This window comes from Genypterus blacodes, unplaced genomic scaffold (genome assembly GCF_046128005.1).
Source record: "Genypterus blacodes isolate CSIRO-AG114 ecotype Tasmania unplaced genomic scaffold, CSIRO-AGI_Gbla_v1 ptg000209l_1, whole genome shotgun sequence".
Lineage (NCBI taxonomy): Eukaryota > Metazoa > Chordata > Actinopteri > Ophidiiformes > Ophidiidae > Genypterus > Genypterus blacodes.
Window position 1 is genome coordinate 795,001 of NW_027467008.1, and position 15,612 is coordinate 810,612.

Consider the following 15,612-nt stretch of genomic DNA (forward strand, 5'->3'; position numbering starts at 1 on the left):
AGAAATACCTGGTTTATTATAATATTGTTTATAATGCAAAAATGTTTTTTGAAAGGTTGTGGGCGGTGGCTTTGAATACGGGTGGGACATCAGGTTGATCTTTTTTGGGGAGGGGGGGTAGAGCAAATCAAACGCAGCTAATATGGGGACAGATATCTAGAAATACAAGACGACTCCATCTTTGACTCTTTGTAAACGAAATCGCCACTTTGCATGATTTGTTTATAACGTGTTACATCTTTTGTAGCAAACATACATGAGGCTGGGACATGGGGTGTGATGATGATGATGTTGATGATGGGGTTCAGTGTGTGTGACGTCTCTTTCCCCCAGTAGATCACCAAAAATCGCCATTTGTCTCGCCACAGCGGCCGAGTTGAACTACTTAAGCCTGGAGGGGAAAATACCGACTTCCTGTTCTACAGAGCTGATTCTGCCAGTCAGCATTGCATTTAATACATTAGGGTTTTTTCAGGAGACCTGCAGGAATGAACCGGGAACAGTTAAATGAGTTATTGTTGAGTACCTCTTGATTTAACCGGCAAAATGTGATACTAGAAAACAAATGTGTATCACAACTTCACTACAAAAAGTGAATTTTGGGTGCCGTGTGCTTTTTTTTGGGCAAATTGTTATGCCAATCCGACCTTTATTAGTAAAGTTGTAACTGTTTCCGGCAGCCTGGTCCAGAGACGAGCTGATTGGCTGTCAGGGACCTGTGATACTCTGCCTGAGCCACTAGGGGGCGTGGGGAGTAACACAGTAACTCCTCCCCTTCCCTGTCTGCGCAATGCTACAGCGCCACTCTGGACAATCTGGTTAACAGGTCCGACAGCAGCTCCACGCAGGCTTAAGTGGTTATCAGACTGTGCTGGTTGAGCTTCTAGGGTAGGGGGGGCCCTCTGCAGGTTGTATTGGGACATTACAGACACACACACTCACACTGCACTACAGAGGGTTTTTTAAAGTGGAGCTCTGTAGTCGTGACCCCGGTTCACTGGGGGGGGGCGTTTCAGGAACACAAACCTGATTTATGGCAATATATAAAGCACAGCCCCCCCCCCCCCCCCCCCCCCATTCATTTGCTGATGAAAGAAAGAGAATAAGAGTAAGAAAAGAGATATTTTGAATAGTCAGTCTTTTTTTAAAGTGAAAAAGATGATTAGTTAGATTATGGTTATAATAAAGACTAAATAACATATTTCCTGTTATTTTGACTAAAGTAATGTTTCAGTTCATCCTTTTCCATGTTTCATCCTTTATGTTGGTCTGTGGGTGGGCCGGTTTCTCATGTATGCTTCCCCCCTTGTATGGCTATGATACCATTCCCACAATATTTGTGGACTACCTGATAATTAACTTATCATTTTTGTGAACCTAAATAAATATTGTATGTCAAACATGAGTGTGAAAAGCTCTGTTCCGACATTCACATCACGGAGTCACAGTCACATGGTGTAAACGCTCCAATCCAGGTTTGGTTCTGCTGCAGAGAAATGGGATTTGATCTGATATTATACGAATGATGTAACACACCTTGCAAAGTGACAGAGCGAAAGCTGTAAACAATCACAGCGCTGACCTTTACCTTCCAGCCCAGGCGACTGACGAGCCTCCGCCAGGTGCTGCGTGATCTGCGCCGGTTTCGCTGACCACCATCGGTCTCTCTATCAGGTCAGTGCTGTGCTCCTAAGGTCATATATGAGCTTGATGTGATACAAGATGTTACTGCATTCTACAAACAACAGACAGGAAGTCAGGTGTTTATGTTCCTGCTGAAAGTCAGAGCCGTTTAGCTCCAGCAGCTCAAAGTTTACCTTTCATGTCGGTGCACCGTTATTGAGCCATTATGGTGCACACACATAAGGTGCATGTATTCACTCAAAGTTTCTCATTTGAGGAGAGCCCCCCTGGTCTCCATGGAAACTCAAGACTAGATGCCAAATACTTTTATTGATCCCAAACTGGGATCTATCTCTAGCTCTTTCCCATGCTAAGTTATGAGCTTTTACAGAACTCACTGTTACTTTGACATTTTGCCAACTTATGGGCTTTTCACAAAAGCCCGTCTTTGCTCTTGAACATTTGTTCTAAAGGAGAGGAGTCCACACCAGGAGCAGACTGAAGCAAACATAGGGACTGAATCAAGTAACGTTAGGACAACATTCAAGATCAAGAGCAAATGTGACGGTGAAGGCAACATTTCTCGAATTGAATTCGTCTTGGTTTAAAGTCGAATCCATCTTTCGCCACTAGGGGGCGGTGTCTCCATGTGAGAGCAGGTAACCAGCAGGTGAAACCAGCGAACGAGAGAATGCCGCGTTGTTGTTGATGTCTCGCTATCAGGTCGGAGTTGTGTTTATAAGTTCATATATGTGCTTGATATGAAACAAGTGTCTAGTGAGTTTATTGATATTTTGCTACCACGCAGATCAGTCGATTTCTACTTCGATTTCTTCTTCTACCAATTCAACTTCTTGTTCTACCGCTACTAATTCTTCTTCTTCGTCTTCTAATTCGTAAACTATCTTCTTCTTTTCTTGTGTGTCGGTTAATCCTGAGGCTAAATTCTGTTAATTAATCAAAAAATTAGTAGCAGTACTCTCTACATTAGGAAAGGGAGATTTCTTGTGGTAATTGGTGAGAATACACCGCTTGTTTCAATTGAAGAAATGATTTATTCAATGATAATCAATAATTCCTCACAACCCTCAGATCACTAATGAGTTTATTGATATTTTGCTACCACGTAGATTTGATCTATTAATGTTTCATCAGTCTCTTCATCAGTATTTCTTCGTCTTCTTCTTCTTTGTCTTTGAATTCTTCTTCGTCTTTTAATTCCTGTTCGAAGAAGAATTAGAACAAGAATTAGAAGACGAAGAAGAAGACTAAAAGAATAGAAGAAGAAATAGACCAATGAGACAATAATAGATCAAATCTACGTGGTAGCAAAATATCAATAAAACTTTTTAGAAATCTGAGTGATTTGAGGAATGATAGGTTCATGAAAACTGGCTTTAAAATGGACAAATATAATGCACTGTCATGTTTTTATAAATAATGTCTTCGCTTGAAACAAGCGATGTATTCTCACACACCACTACAAGATGGCACACTTGCCGGGTGTAGAGAGAGAGTACTGCTAATATTCTTTGATTATTTATGAAGAAGACGAATTACAACAAGAATTAGAAGACGAAGAATAATAATAAACAGTAGAAGAATAATTAGAATACATTTAGAAGAAGACGAAGTAGAATTAGTAGAAGAAGAAATAGCCTGATGAGACAATAATAGGTCAAATCTACGTGTTAGCAAAATATCAATATATTCTTTAGTGATCTCAGTTGTGTGAGGACTGTTAGGTTTACGTAAACTGGCTTTAAAATGGACAATATATACATACAATCTTTACAAAAAAACAAGCCCACAGTCGCTTATTATAAGCGACTTGGCAACACTGGTAGAATCCTGCTTTCGCCAGTAGGGGGCGGTGTCTCCATGTGAGAGCAGGTAACCAGCAGGTGAGACCAGCGAACAAGAGAAGGCCGCGTTGTTGTTGTCTCGCTACCAGGTCGGCGTTGTGTTTATAAGTTCATACATGTGCTTGATGTGAAACAAGATGTTACTGTGACTGGGGGCGCGCGCTTCACAGTTGCGCTGTGCTCAGCCCGTCCGACGGAGGGGAGCCGCACGTCAGCCGGCAAAGAGCCGCATGCGTGTTAAACAATGTCAGCTCAGAACTGTCAGCCATAGGTTCCCGACCTCTAGATGACAGATACTTTTATTGATCCCAAACTAGGATTCATCTCTAGCTCTCTCCTTTGCCAAGTTAGGGGCTTTTCTCAAAAATGACTAATAAGCTCCTGACATTTTGTGAGAATTTCAGTAAAAATGTTATTTTTTTCCCCCAAACTTACAGCAATGTATCCCAAGATGCTGTGTTTGAAATTCCAGTGCTCTGGTTCTTTTCTTTACCAACTGATGGGCTTCTACAGAAATGACCAAATTGGTCCATGGTTACCCGGACATTTTGCCAACTTATGGGCTTTTCACAAAAGCCCGTCTTTCCTCTTGTAACGTTAGGACAACATTCAAGATCAAGAGCAAATGTGACAGTGAAGGCAACATTTCATGAATTCGTCTTGGTTTAAAGTCGACTCCATCTTTCGCCACTAGAGGACGGTGTCTCCATGTGAGAGCAGGTAACCAGCAGGTGAATCCAGCGAACGAGAGAAAGCCGTGTTGTTGTTGTTGTCTCGCTATCAGGTCGGAGTTGTGTTTATTGGTTCATATATATGCTTGATATGAAACGAGATGTGAACATACATCTCGGGGGGAAGTTTTCATTCATTGCTTTTATATGTTATATTTTGCTACCAGACAGATCAGTCGTTTTCTACTTCGATTTCTTCTTCTTCTTCTTCTACTAGTCATTCTTCGTCTTCTAATTGTTCTTCTTCGTCTTCTAATTGTTGTTCTTATTCTTCTTCTTCATATTCTAATTTTTGTTCAAATTATTCTTCTTCGTTTTTTGTTATTTCTTCTTCTTCGTCGTCTTTTAATTCTTCTTCTTCTATTTCTTCTTCGTCCTTTAATTCTTCTTCTTGTGTGTCGGTTAATCCTGAGGCTAAATTGTCTTTTATTTCTGTTCGAAGAAGAATTAGAAGACGAAGAAGAAAATCAATTAATTCTTTAGTGATCTGAGTTGTGTGAGGACTGTAAGGTTCACGAAAACTGGCATTAAAATGGACCAATATAATGTAAAGTTGTGATTGAATAAATCATTTGTCAGTTTGAAACAAGTTGTGTATTCTTACAAACCACCACAAGATGGCTCCCTTTCCTGGTGTAGAGCGAGAGAGAGAGAGTAGTGCCAATATTTTTTGATTAAGTAGAACTTCAAACTTTAAGCAGACCTTAGACCTCCTCCTTGGCTGAGTTGTGTCGCAGTGATCTTGGTGTCACTCCTGTTTATGGTAGGAGCCTAATGTAGAGAAGCAGGGCCGGCCCTGGGTGATTTGGAGCCCCGGGCGAAAGTGTAGATTGGAGCCCCCCCGCCCCCTCATTCAAACCAGCAATGACACACAAATAAATATTTTTTCCTTCTTTGTATTTATATTTATAACACGTCACACAACCGATAAAAACTTATTAAGAATGATAAAAAGATAAATAAATAAATAACAGTGCAAAGTAGAGTGCAGTGCAATTGTTTTGTGCAAACTGAAATGATGTCAAATTATGTAGAGTCATGTATGATATTGAAAATTGAAAAACAAAACTAATACAAATCTAGATTTCTTGTAAACTCTGGTGGTCAGTAACATTATTCACACATAACACAAACAGTGGGCAAAAAAGAAAGTCCCTTAACTAACAAAATAACTTTACCATAACAACAAATGCTTAAAACTGTACACGCCTGGACTTGATGCCTTTCCTTGCAGCAAAGGCATCAATAGTCGCATCAAACGACAGCTGCCTGGACACTTCTTGTTTAATACTTAAAAGTGCAAGTCCATTTAGGCGCTCTTGAGACATTGTGGACCTTAAATAGTTTTTATGAGCTTAAGCTTGGAGAAGCTTCTCTCAGCTAAGCAAAGCATTGGCATTATGATAAAGTAAGTAGTAAAGTAGTAAATAATTATAACTGTTCATGTTAAATGCACCATGCATGCACTTGCATTCTTCAGTAGGTGAAGAAGACACTGGAGGATTGTCTGCTGCAGCTTCTGCAGGTGCCTGTTGTGGCTGCAGATACTTTCTCAGTGCATCTATACAAAAAAGTAGGTTACATATATTTTTATACGCTACACCAGCCCACAATTCTAATCTTGCATAAATTAATGTGGTTATGTGACACTAAGGATTTATGCAAATGTGTTTGTAGGTATCTGAAGTGAGTACTTATTTTAAAATCATAGTTTGTAGCTTTGCCCCGCTCTGTTGCATAGTAGCTTCATGGATGTTGTGGGGGAGTCAACAAGTTACAAGCAAGCTAAGAAGCTAACGCTATTTTCATGTTAAATTGTTATTTAAGACAATGACTGACATACCTCTACCCTGGGCCCGTTTTTCCTCCTCCTCCTTTCGTCGCTTTCTAAGAGCAGCACCCGAGGGCTTTGACCTTTTCATTATGGAAGTTTTTTTTCTGTCTTATTGACAACAACACAAGCGTGCGTGACATCCACCTATCAATAGCGCTAACACCGTGGGGATGATGCGCGCTACCTAGGGTGGCCAGATGTCCGGCTTCAGGCCGGACATTCTTGCTGTGTTTTAACCTGGAGTTGGGTCTGATCTGTAAACCGGCATCCTTCATGGCGAGCAGCTGTGATGAGCGAGGCCAGGAGCTGATCTACGCCGGCCTGCCCACCACGGAGGAGATCGTTCTAGGCGGCGTGCTGGGCCTCCTCTGGTTCCAGCGCAGGTACTGATCTGTCACAGGGTCAAATCCCTAAGCAGCACTCTGCACTCACTGTCGTCCTCCATAAGTGACGACCGCCATATTATTTACATCTGCATTACAACTAAACACAAAGCGCTGCTGTCACCTAAAGTTTCCTTTCGTTTCCGTCCTGTCTGTACGCAGATAAACAACCCGGACACGCGAGTGCAGATCCTGAAGGACTTTGTAAAGCAGCACTTCACCTGGGTTTTATTCTTGAGTAGCTGCAGCTCATCTGGTGTGGAGCGGGGTTTTCTGCAGTGACAGCAACCAAAAGAAAGTTTGACGGAGTAGACTGGACATAAGCAACACACTCCGGGTGTCAGTGTCTCCCGTTAGCCCTGGATGGGACCGTCTGGTTACAGAGAAACAGGCTCAGGGCTCCCACTGATTCAGCGTTATGGTGAGTTGTATTTTTCATGCACTTTACATTTGTTTTTGTGGTGTATCTTACGTTTAAGGCTTGTTTAAACGTTACTATAGCGACCAGAGAGCGTTAGGGAGCAGAGAGGATGTTACATGAACGCTGCTAATAAAGTTGCGAGTACACATTGGATTGCCGTTTATTATTACATTTAAATGCCGGTCGTATCATTTTCTTTTGTTGTATTTATCCGCCACACCTTAAACGCCGGTCCGTGAAAATATTGTCTGGTATTAAACCGGACCGTGGCGCAAAAAGGGTTGGGGACCGCTGATGTAGATGCTGCGTTTGAAAAATTTGGAGCTCTAGCTCCTAAATTAACCAAGATATGGGCTTTTATAAAAACAATAATAGCTCAAATCTACGTGGTAGCAAAATATCAATATATTCTTTAGTGGTCTCAGTTGTGTGAGGACTGTAAGGTTCACGTAAACTGGCTTTAAAATGGACGCATATAATGTAAAGTTGTGATTAAATAAATCATTTGTTAATTTGAAACAAGCGTGTGTATTCTCACAAACCACCACAAGATGGCTCCTTTTCCTGGTGTAGAGAGAGAGAGAGAGTACTGCTAATATTTTTTGATAAAGTAGAACTTCACACTCTAAGCAGAGGTCGAACCTCCTCCTTGGCTGAGTTGTGGCGCAGTGATCTGGTTTCACTTCTGATTTAAGTCGAAACTTGGTTTTAAGTCGAATCCTGCTTTCGCCACTAGGTGGCGGTGTCGCCATGTGAGAGCAGGTAATCAAGCAGGTGAAACCAGCGAACGAGAGAAAGCCGTGTGGTTGTTGTGTCGCTACCAGGTCGGTGTTGTGTTTATAGTTCATATATGTGCTTGATGTGCTACAAGATGTTACTGCACTCTACAAACAACAGGCAGGAAGTCAGGTGTTTATGTTCCTGCTGAAAGGTCAGAGCCGTTTAGCCTTCGTGGCGACGCACCGGTATTGAGCCATTACGGTGTGTGTGTGTGTGTGTGTGTGTGTGTTAAATCCATGCTACGGAGGTGTACAGTAGTGTGTGTGTATGCAGTAGTGACTGTTTGTTGTGTGAATGTTTGTATACGTGTGTATGTATACGTGTGTATGTGTGTATGTGTGTATGTGTGCCTGTGTACGCGTGTATGTGTTTGTGTGTGCGCGCGTGCATGTGTGTATGCGTGTGCTGTTTTAAATGTTTGCTGCGTTTAGATGCTGGATGCTGCGTTTGCGATTTTTAGAGCTCTAACTGTTAAACTGACAGAAGATACGGGCTTTTTAAAAACAATCGATTTGGTCCATGGTTCCACTGTCGCTCTGGAAAACTGGACCAAAAACTACATTTTCCCCAAACTTACGTAAAATGATCCTCGTGTCCTGTAGAAGCTGCGTTTGAACATTTTAGACAAGTAATAGATATTATAGATATATATTATATTACACTTAGACTAACTACTTTACTTTAATCTTACTGCTAATTTATTTTGAAATATGTTCAATAAGTAAATATATAAATGACTTTTTGAGATGTGAACACATATCGACTTATATGCTAAGTCGATTTAATACATAAAAATATCCTGTTAAAGTCATATATGAAGTCATTTAGGAAAATGGGACCAAACTTTTTTTTTTTTTTTTTTTTGTGATGTCAGCACCAAATCAAAGAGACAAAGGAAACATCTTTTGCCTTCTAAGGTTGGGTGGGCGGTGGCTCATTGATAAGGCACGCGTCTGGGAACCAGGCACACGCTCCGGTGCTGGTTCGCCTCCAACCTCGGTCCCTCACTCTCCAGCTGGTAGCTGGAGAGTTGCCTGTTACCCTCCGGTCCAGAGCCTGTTACCTTCCGGTCCCCGCGCCCACCTAGGCACGGAATCTCCTGCGCTCAGTCAGTCTGTCAGAGAGAGTGACAGACACATAGCGAGAGACTGATAGTCATAGTAGAACACGTCACGTATAGAGTTAGGGACACACAGTGTGTCGCTCGGGCTGCGTGGCAGGCACAGTTCTTGTGTCTGGCACCAGAACGAGTGATGCACTGTGATAGAACATATAGGAACACATAGGTACTGACACACAGACAGGCAGGCAGGGTGCGGAAGAGGAGGTGCTTTTAAAAAAACTCACTAAGTGTTTCACTGAGAAAGAGAAATAGCAGAAAAACTCACGAAATTGTATTATCTTTTTAGCTCAGAGGGTTAAGCTGATGGTTGGTGATCACAAGGTTGGGAGTTCGAGTCCCACACTGGGACTTAGTGAGTTTATTTAAAAGCACCTCCTCTTCCGCACCCTGCCTGCCTGTCTGTGTGTCAGTACCTATGTGTTCCTATATGTTCTATCACAGTGCATCACTCGTTCTGGTGCCAGACACAAGAACTGTGCCTGCCACGCAGCCCGAGCGACACACTGTGTGTCCCTAACTCTATACGTGAAGTGTTATACTATGACCATCAGTCTCTCGCTATGTGTCTGTCACTCTCTCTGACAGACTGACTGAGTGCGGTAGATTCCGTGCCTAGGTGGGCGCGGGGACCGGAAGGTAACAGGCTCTGGACCGGAGGGTAACAGGCAACTCTCCAGCTACCAGCTGGAGAGTGAGGGACCGAGGTTGGAGGCGAACCAGCACCGGAGCGTGTGCCTGGTTCCCAGACGCGTGCCTTATCAATGAGCCACCGCCCACCCAACCTTAGAAGGCAAAAGATGTTTCTTTTGTCTCTTTGATTTGGAACTGACATCACAACAAAAAAAAAAAAAAAAAAAAAAAAAAAAAAAAAAGTTTGGTCCCATTTTCCTAAATGACTTCATATATGACTTAAACAGGATATTTGTATTTATTCAATCGACTTAGCATATATGTCGATATGTGTTCACATCTCAAAAAGTCATTTATATATTTACTTATTGAACATATTTCAAATAAATTAGCAGTAAGATTAAAGTAAAGTAGTTAGTCTAAGAGTAATATAATATATATCTATAATATCTATTACTTGTCTAAAATCTAAAACGCAGCTTCTACAGGACACGAGGATCATTTTCCGTAAGTTTGGGAAAAATGTAGTTTTTGGTCCAGTTTTCCAGAGCGACAGTGGAACCATGGACCAAATCGATTGTTTTTAAAAAGCCCGTATCTTGGTCAGTTTAAGAGCTAGAGCTCTAAAATGTTCAAACGCAGCATCCAAATACCACAGCTTGAGAAATGCAGCAAACATTTAAAACAGCACACGCATACACACACATGCACGCACGCACGCACGGGCACACACACATGCACGCGTACACAGGCACACATACACACGTATACAAACATTCGCACAACAGTCACTACTGCATACACACACACTACTGTACCCCTCCGTAGCATGGATTTAAACACAACACCGACCTGGTAGCGACACAACAACCACACGGCTTTCTCTCGTTCGCTGGTTTCACCTTCTGATTGCCTGCTTTCACATGGAGACACCGCCCCCTAGTGGCGAAAGCAGGATTCGACTTAAAACCAAGACATCCTGACTTCTCTACATTAGGCTCCTCCCATAAACAGGAGTGAAACCAAGATCACTGCGCCACAACTCAGCCAAGGCGGAGGTTCGACCTCTGCTTAGAGTGTGAAGTTCTACTTTATCAAAAAATATTAGCAGTACTCTCTCTCTCTCTCTCTACACCAGGAAAAGGAGCCATCTTGTGGTGGTTTGTGAGAAAACACACGCTTGTTTCAAATTAACAAATGATTTATTTAATCACAACTTTACATTATATGCGTCCATTTTAAAGCCAGTTTACGTGAACCTTACAGTCCTCACACAAATGAGATCACTAAGGAATATATTGATAATTTGCTACCACGTAGATTTGAGCTATTATTGTTTTTATAAAAGCCCATATCTTGGTTAATTTAAGAGCTAGAGCGCCAACATTTTTCGAACGCAGCATCTACATCAGCGGTCCCCAACCCTTTTTGCGCCCCGGTCACTATTTTCACGGACCGGCGTTTCAGGTGTGGCGGATAAATACAACAAAATAAAATGATACGACCGGCATTTAAATGTAATAATAAACGTGAATCCAATGTGTACTCGCAACTTTATTAGCAGCGTTTTCGTAACGTCGCGCCAACAACATAACATGAGTAACATCCTCTCTGCCCCCTAACGCTCTCTGGTCGCTATGGTAACGTTTAAACATGCCTTAAACGTAAGATACACCACAAAAACAAATGTAAAGTGCATGAAAAATACAACTCACCATAACGCTGAATCAGTGGGAGCCCTGAGCCTGTTTCTCTGTAACCAGACGGTCCCATCCAGGGCTAACGGGAGACACTGACACCCGAAGTGTGTTGCTTATGTCCAGTCTACTCCGTCAAATTTTCTTTTGGTTGCTGTCACTGCAGAAAACCCCGCTTCACACCAGCTGAGCTGCAGCTACTCAAGAATAAAGCCCAGGTGAAGTGCTGCTTTACAAAGACCTTCCTTCGTCGTCTTTATTATTCTTCTTCTTGTTGTGTGTGGGTTAATCCTGAGGCTCAATTCTGTTAAATAATCAAAGAATATTAGCAGTACTCTCTCGCTACACCCAGCAATGGTGCCATCTTGTGGTGGTGTGTGAGAATACATAGCTTGTTTCAAGCGAAGAAATGATTTATAAAAACATGACTGTCCATTATATTTGTCCATTTTAAAGCCAGTTTTCATGAACCTAACATTCCTCACATCACTCAGATTTCTAATAGGTTTTATTGATATTTTGCTACCACGTAGACTTGATCTATTGTTGTCTCATTGGGCTATTTCTTCTTCTACTTCTTGTAATTCTTATTAGTCTTCTAAATCTTCTTATTCGAACAGGAATTCAAAGACGAAGAATTCAAAGACGAAGAAATACTGATGTAGAGAGTGATGAAACATTAATAGATCAAATCTACGTGGTAGCAAAATATCAATAAACTCATTAGTGATCTGAGGGTTGTGAGGAATGTTAGGTTCATGTAAACTGGCTTTAAAATGGACAAATATAATGTCAAGTTATGATTGAATAAATCCTTTCTTCAATTGAAACCAGCGGTGTATTCTCAAAAATGACCACAAGATCTCCCTTTCCAAATGTAGAGAGAGGGAGAGTACTGCTAATAATTTTTTGATTAACAGAATTTAGCCTCAGGATTAACCGACACACAAGAAAAGAAGAAGATAGCATACGAATTAGAAGAAGAAGAAGAAGAAGCAGAAGCAATAAAAGATGAAGAAAAAAAATATAAGACGAAGAATAATAATTAGAAGAGGAAGAAGAATTAGTAGAGGTAGAACAAGAAGTAGAATTAGTAGAGGTAGAACAAGAAGTAGAAATCGACTGATCTGCGTGGTAGCAAAATATCAATAAACTCACTAGACACTTGTTTCATATCAAGCATATATATGAACTTGTAAACACAACTCCGACCTGATAGCGAGACATCAACAACACGGCTTTCTCTCGTTCGCTGGTTTCACCTGCTGGTTACCTGCTCTCACATGGAGACACCGCCCCCTACTGGCGAAAGATGGAGTCGACTTTAAACCAAGACGAATTCAATTGATGAAATGTTGCCTTCACTGTCACACTTGCTCTTGATATTGAATGTTGTCCTAACGTTACTTGATTCAGTCCCTATGTTTGCTTCACTCTGTAGCCCATCAGTTGGCAAAGGAAAGCGCTAGAGCGGTAGAATTTCAAACACAGCATCTAATAGATGCTTTTTTGGGGGAACATTTAATTTTTTACCGAAATTCTCATAAAATGTCAGGAATTTGTCATTTCTGTAAAAAGCCCCTAACTTGGCAAAGGAGAGAGCTAGAGATAGATCCTAGTCTGGGATCAATAAAAGTATCTATCATCTGGAGCAGGGATCGGGAACCTATGGCTGACAGTTCTGAGCTGACATTGTTTAACACGCATGCGGCTCTTTGCCGGCTGACGTGCGGCTCCCCTCCGTCGGACGGGCTGAGCACAGCGCAAACTGTGAAGCGCGCGCCCCCAGTCACAGTAACATCTTGTTTCACATCAAGCACATGTATGAACTTATAAACACAACACCGACCTGGTAGCGACACAACAACAACAACACGGCTTTCTCTCGTTCGCTGGTTTCACCTGCTGGTTACCTGCTCTCACATGGAGACACCGCCCCCTAGTGGCGAAAGATGGATTCGAATTTAAACCAAGACGAATTCCATTGTTTTTTTTGTCCTTATTCTGGCCTAGTGAAGAAGGCGCAGCAACGCCTGCACTTCCTGCGTCGGATGAAGAGAGCCTCCCTCCCTTCCCCCATCCTCCACACCTTCTACAGAGGGACCATCGAGAGCCTGCTGACCTGCTGCATCTCCGTCTGGTCTGGGAGCTGCAGGGCCTCCGACTGGAAGTCTCTGCAGAGAGTGGTGAGGACAGGGGAGAAGATCATCGGGATTCTGCTCCCCCCCATCCAGGACATAGCAGACAGGCGCTGCTTATCCAGAGCCCACCAGATCCTCTCCGACCCCACCCACCCCAACCATGGACTGTTCTCCCTGCTGGCGTCCGGCAGAAGGTTCCGCAGCATCTTCTGCAGAACAAACAGACTAAAGAACAGTTTCTTCCCCCTGGCCATCAGACTGCTCAACGCCATATAACATATAACATATAATGTATAACATATAACATATAACATATAACATCCTTCCCCTCCCCCACCCCAATTTGTTCCCCCCATGGACAATACTCGCACATTTATACTACATTTCTGTGTAGTACAAATGTCATATAAATGTAATACAGTCTGTGCAATATTCCAAACATTCAATGCAATATTTTATTTTATTTTATTCTATTAATTTTTTCCTATTTATTTTATCATGTAGACATATTTTTTTTTTTTTTTTATTGTTGTACAGGGAAAGTTTTAGCGCTGTTATGCCGGAAGCCAAGCAACGACATCACTGTTGTGTTTTTTGTGCAATGACAATAAAAGGAAGTCTAAGTCTAAGTCTAAGTCTAGTCTAGTGAGCCTCCAGTGAGCTCCCTGCAGGCAGGACCAGAGAAACCTCAACACATCACCAACCATGTGGCTCAGCAGGATGAGTCCCGGTGCTGTGATCTTGGTATTGTGGGGTCGATACAATACAAAGACAATACCAATTGTGGGAATTAATGTGAAGCACATGAGCATCAAACTGTGAGACACACATGAAGGGACTCAGTCTGCTGAAGCTACACTGCTAACCAACATGAGCACCAAGCTACTTGAATGTGGAGAGTTCATTATTACTTTAAACATGCAAACAAACTTTACAACTAGTCTTCAAACTGAAATACAGTGACATCATGTAGTGAACATAGCGCTGTAAAAGCTCTGGAATTTCAAACACAGCATCTAGATGGCAGTAGGATCCATTTCTGTAAGTTTGGGGAAAATGTAATTTTTACTCAAATTCTGTCACAAATGTTCACTAATATTCCACTTATATAAGTATCTATCTATCTATCTATCTATCTATCTATCTATCTATAGAACTCACCAACGGTCCAACTAAATGTCTCACTCACAGCATTCAGTGGTTGAATACTGAAGTATCATTAATAAATCAGTGCAGACCCTGATGATGTCACTCAGGTGGAGTCTGTTGCTGATTGCAGCTTGGTGGCACGGCAGCAAAGAAAACAGCAACCTGTGAATAATGGAAGACAATTATCTCAGAAAAAATAAACATAAATGTCATCAAATGCAAAGCTGAAATTGATGTCATGGTTTGTTTTTATCATCCATCTGTGTTTCATTTCCCAACCTAATGGCCTGTGAATGCATCACTGTTACGGCTCCTCAGCTGCACACGGATTACATCAAATGTACAACTGATCAAGAAACACAAACCGTCCACTTGGTGAACGTCCCAGCTCTAGAGAAACACCGTCAAACCTTTCAGTCCAATTCAGATTGTAATGATCTAATATTGAAATAGAGATCTGAAGAATGCACGGGAACAACGATCCGTCAGTCAGCCTCTATGCCAACGAGCAAGAAAACCATCAAACTCTAAATGCGTCTTGAAACGACAAAGTGAGAACGGCGGTCATTCTGCCAAAGCAAAACTGAGGGCCAACAGAAGGAGCGCTTGATTTGATGACTGAGCGCTGCGTTCACTCACCGTCATCTCATCGCCCGGTGTCCAAACAGTAACCCAGACTGAGCCCGGGGTCCGGGGGAGAAAAGCTGATCTCATGCATGACTAGAGATTGGGAACGAGAGCGGACCACTTCCTGTCTTTGATTCCACCTTCAGGGTTCAGCAGAGGATAAACGACAAACAGACGGCCGCTCTGGTGAAGGAGGAAAGAGAGGGAGAGGGAGAGGGACAGAAGGAGAAAGATGGAGGAGGAGGAGGGGGGAGAGAGAGAGGGATTGGAGGTATTTGTTTGTGTGATATACGGCTGCTGACAGAGCGGCTGGCGACCTGAGCCAAGAGCAAATTCTGAAGTGAAACAGGAGAAAGTGAGCGACTGGCACAGATAGAGCGGCCCGACGGCAGCATGACATCACCGCCTCATCGCTTTAACAGATCTCAGCCAGCGGCGTCTGAGGGTTATCAACCGGTTACAGCCAAATGGACCTGGTAACAATTACATACAAACCACACAGACGATTAAGCAGACTTCCAGGTTCACTGAAATACTGATGCGGCGCTGACTGCCAGAATGAGCTCAGTAGAACAGGAAATATGCAACACTGTCAAAGCGTTTGTCTC

At 42.4% G+C, this 15,612-nt stretch overlaps 1 protein-coding gene and 1 long non-coding RNA gene across 2 annotated transcripts in view; both read left to right on the forward strand.

The window, feature by feature from the left end:
- ubald1a (UBA-like domain containing 1a) overlaps positions 1–1,400 on the forward strand; it is a 13,321-nt gene extending 11,921 nt beyond the window's left edge. Inside the window, exon 3 of the mRNA XM_076169633.1 lies at positions 1–1,400. This exon is cut by the window's left edge and continues 1,146 nt beyond it. The gene's annotated coding sequence lies outside the window, so the exon portion shown is untranslated.
- A 770-nt stretch (positions 1,401–2,170) lies between these two features.
- Positions 2,171–12,650, forward strand: LOC143015566 (uncharacterized). The gene is made up of 2 exons (XR_012965441.1): positions 2,171–3,363; positions 11,842–12,650. It is a non-coding gene; the product is annotated as an uncharacterized LOC143015566 (long non-coding RNA).
- The last annotated feature ends 2,962 nt before the right edge of the window (positions 12,651–15,612 follow it).